Below are 4346 nucleotides of genomic sequence, written 5' to 3' on the forward strand. Positions count from 1 at the left end.
GGACCTGGGATGTGAGCCATTGACCTTTTTGGATAGTGCAGCATTTTTCCTCTGTCCCTGCTGTATTGGCTGGACCTCTGAGAACCCTGCTCTCCTTCAATACCTGCTCTCCTTCCTCTTTAGCATGCATGAACAGCGGAGAGCTATGAGAAAGTGGCGCAGGACGAGGGTTATCGTATCAGTTCTTATGGTGAGCACTTATCTTGGCGGTTCATCTTTGCTGTGTGTTCCCAGCAGCTCAGTCTGAGTTTCAGGTTCTGAGAGGAAGGAGAAGAGAGTTCAGCAGAGAGATGGGGGAGAAGGATGAGACTGGCACTTGGGACCCTGGGTGTGAGGTCTCCCAGTGGTCCCCACAGGATGTGGCCAGGGTGCAGAGAAGCTGCCAGGATGGGAAGGGTCCTCTTTGCAGATTCCCCGTGTACCTGCCACTGCTCAGGGTGTAGGAGAGCAATGCTTATCTCCTGACCCTCTCACGGCATCTGCAGGTTTTACCCAAACAGGAAGAGAAAAGACCTGCTACCCCAGAAAGGAGGGGGAAGACAAGACCTCTTCGCCAGCCCCACAGCATGTTCTCCTGCCCCAAGCAGGCCAGGGAAGGGGTGGGGGTGCTAGATCCACCAAGCAGGGGGCACAGCATCTCATACCACATCCCTCTGTTACGGCAGCATTTCTCAAACTTCAGTCAACATCAGAGCCGTATTATGTGGGAGTGTCAAAACAGACTCCGAGGCCTCGGACCCAGAAGGTATGTTTCAGTAGGTTCAAGGCCGGCTCATGAATTTGCATTTCTAAGACGTTCCCAGAGACTGCTACAGCTGGTCCCATGGCCCACACGGTGGGGACTTCCTCAGTTCCTACAGGAAGGGATGAACAATGCATGGGGAATTCCCTCCTCCACACGGGGCAGGCCTGGGTCACCATCGTCCCCCTGTTTATTTGTTCACAAAGTAATTGTTAAGGGCTGATGACAGGCACTAGAGGTAGCAGCTTTCCTGCAGCTTTTCCAGAATTGCCTTTTACTCAGGTCAAACATCTGTCCCTCCAACTGCCCTTCCCATGACCACATGATAAATCTTTGGGCAGGACACCAGGTCTCTAACCATTCCGGAGCATGGTGTCCAGAGCTCACTCACGCCCCTTGGGTTGACTCTCCCAACCCCTGCCATGGGTCATCCATCACCTTGGGGACACACATATCAAGTACTTGAATCTGTAATCTATCCCTTGAGGAAAGCTGAGTTCGGGAATGGTTTTCTGTTTTATAGATGAGGAAATAGCATTTCAGAGAGGTTACCTGACTTGCTGAGATTTACCCGAATGTTGAATGGCAGGGCTTGAGCTCAGCTTGAAATCTGGCCCTCATCCCCTGACTGTGAGCCACCTCAGCTTCATGGGGTTAGATTTGGATGGGAGAACTACAGACCCTACACACATATTGCTGGTGGGTGACAGCTGGGGACGTCATCCTTGTGTATGGAAGAAGAGCTTGACAGACATAGACAGACAGGCGAACGTACCCACATGCCCACACACATGGACTCTCAGTTCCTAAAACCTGGATAATTACGGAGTTTCAAAGTGAGTCACCTCCCTCCCTTCCCCTCTGACTACCTATCCCTAGTCTCTCATTTCCTCTAACATTTGGCTTCTCTGCTGCGCTGGCCTTCCACAGAATAATATCTACTTCAGTGATGGCCATTGCTTCCAGTCAATATGGTGGCCACACCTTCTTAGCAACCCCTGCAGACGAACCTTGGTGCCCTAGGAGGAGCGTACCAGGAGCAAGTTACGAGGCCCTTCCCTGGAACGCAGACCAACATGGCTACTGGCTTAATGGTGGGAATCTGTTCACATTGCAATGGGGGAAATACCAACTTTCTTTACCCACTGACGCTCTAGAGGTGGACTAAAACCAGTCCCGCATCTGACTATGGGCTTCATCGACACCAAGTTGGTGAGAGACCCTTCTCCTGAACAGTCAGTCTCACTTCTCTATTCTTCTCACAGAGCCACACCCCTGCAGGCGCACAGAGCAACTGCCCTAGAATCTACTGGATCTGCAAGGCTCATTCTTCTGGATCTCAGATGCCATGGCTTGCTCTACCAAACCACTGTTACGGAAACAAATAAATAATTTTCCTGAAAAGAACAACTCATAGTCATACAGATTGAAAAGCATATCATTTATGGTAACTCTGGGGGACGCAAATACAGTAGGATATATATATATGTATGTGTGTGTGTGTGTATGTGTGTGTTTATGTGTATATATATGTTGTGATATAAAATATAGATTTTTATATAGATTTTACATCACAACACTTTATTATGTGAATTTTTTAATGATAAAGCAAAAAATACAGAAATGCAATTTATGAATACAGCTAAATGCAGAATGGTGAGTTTTTCTCTTCAAAAGGTGATTCCCATTTCTAGTAAAATAAAGAGACTGCATATAGGTAGAAACGGTGGGCAATATTAATGAGAGCACATTTATTCTGTGAATTAAAAAATACCCACAAATACATGCCAAGTCCGTTGGTAGTTTAAATGATGTCCTATTTGTAGCTACCATATATAGAGGGCTTTTGCAGGCAGAGCTCATGTAGTCCTCAGGAGGAAGTTAATACCCCTTCCCTGGTTTTCCGAGGAGGACGAACTTGCCCAGGGGCGGGTGTGGGTTAAAGGTACAGTGAGGGTTTGACTCCAGGACTCTCTGCATTGGAACATGTGCGATTTCCCTCACACCTAGGTGTTTTAGGTGCTTGATCTAAATCAAGGATAAGTCCCGTCTTCCCCTTATTTTTCTATTCTTCGAAAAGAAGCCAGAAATTTCAGATGGTTCAGAATGCCTTTTGTGCAGCACAGAGGCTGATCAATGGGAGGGTTATTCCGCTTTTTAAATTTTGTGCTCAAAATAAAAGATTATACAACACTTAGATATTATCACCTTCTGCTCGAGTGGTTTTAGCTCACAGCTTTCAAGATGATTCTGGGTAGATCTAGATACCTCACTTTTTTGGAAATGAGACACAGGAAGTATAAGAGATGGCGCTTCCCAAAGTTGGCTTTGATGGTGTCTCTCATCCATCCATGTGCTTTTCTTCCATGAGACCTGGACACACTTCCCTCGAGTAGTCAGGTCGGTGTGCTCCCCCTACCCCTTCGCACATACTTCGCACCTGGGCGGAGCTCTGTGATGGTTGGCCAACACACTGGCAGAACTGTTGCTATGTGCCTCCTGAGGCTGGATTGTAAGCACGTCTATGCTTCCCCTTGGCTCTCACAGGATGCTGGCTCTCAGAATGCAGCTGCCATGTTGTGAGGAAGTTCAAGTCAACCCAGGTGGAGAGAGACCATGTGGAGAGGTCAGCGATGGAGTTTCAGCAGACAGCTCAGCTGAGGTCCTGGCTGACAACCCATACCATCTGCCAGCCAGGAGTGAATATGCTTCCAGATGTGAAATAAATACATAATTATTTAAAAAAAATATTCAGGGTATGACGAGTGTCAGGTCTCTACAGAGGAGTTTGTTCAAGGGGTTGTGTCCTGGACACTCTCCAAAAGGATTTTTTAAAAAAGAATTACTGGGAACCAGCAGTTAGCATAATGGCTATGTCGCTGGACTCCCATGTAGTTGACCGCAGTTCGTGTCCTGGATCCGGTGGCTTAAAACTCACGCCGGGTGCATGTGCGTGCATGCCCAAGATCCCGAGAGAAGAATGGAGGAGAAGGAATTGCGGCATGACCATCCCCCCTGGGGGGTGATTTCTCGCTTTCTGTCTCTGCCTCTCTCTTTCTGTCTGGCTAGTGCACGCACCCTATACCGAAAAACCTCTCCAAAAAAAAATAAATAAATAAATAAATAAATAAATAAGAATTACTTTATTTAACTTTATTTATTTATTTTTCATTTGACCAGAGAGGGACAGAGTGAGAAAGAGAAAGTGAGAAAGCAAGCCACCAGGTCCGGTACTTGAACTGCGGTCAGCCACGTGGGAGTCCAGCACTCTCAATCACCACACCACCTGCCGGTCCCTCCCCAAAAGGTTTTAACATCAGCCAGCAGGAAAGGTAAGACTGACGTCTGTGATACAGCCGGTCTAGGAAAGCAAATAGACCCAGTGGTGAAACCAATAGAGTTTCAAAGCTGAGAGAGAGTGTCGAGGAGGACTTCCTGGAGAAGGCAGGTGGAGGCAGATTGAAGGGCTCAGGTGGGCAGCTTTCTGAGATACTGACTCAGAGGAATACTGACACACAGAGTCACCAGAAATCTGCTGTCTGTTAACCAGGGTTTCTGCCTGCAAGTTTTCACAGAGCTGGTGAAAAGGAAATTAGTGTTTCTT

General features: G+C 47.4%; 1 long non-coding RNA gene across 2 annotated transcripts; it reads left to right on the forward strand.

The window, feature by feature from the left end:
• The first annotated feature begins 12 nt into the window (after positions 1–12).
• LOC114005181 (uncharacterized) lies at positions 13–3516 on the forward strand. 2 transcript variants are annotated; one of them, XR_003547063.1, is made up of 6 exons: positions 13–190; positions 666–745; positions 1266–1578; positions 1673–1836; positions 2008–2189; positions 3290–3516. It is a non-coding gene; the product is annotated as an uncharacterized LOC114005181 (long non-coding RNA). The 2 variants fall into 2 exon arrangements; XR_003547064.1 differs by having other exon boundaries at positions 1266–1372.
• Positions 3517–4346: the final 830 nt, after the last annotated feature.

This window comes from Tupaia chinensis, unplaced genomic scaffold (assembly GCF_000334495.1).
Source record: "Tupaia chinensis unplaced genomic scaffold, TupChi_1.0 Scaffold143204_1, whole genome shotgun sequence".
NCBI classification, from domain to species: Eukaryota; Metazoa; Chordata; class Mammalia; order Scandentia; family Tupaiidae; genus Tupaia; species Tupaia belangeri.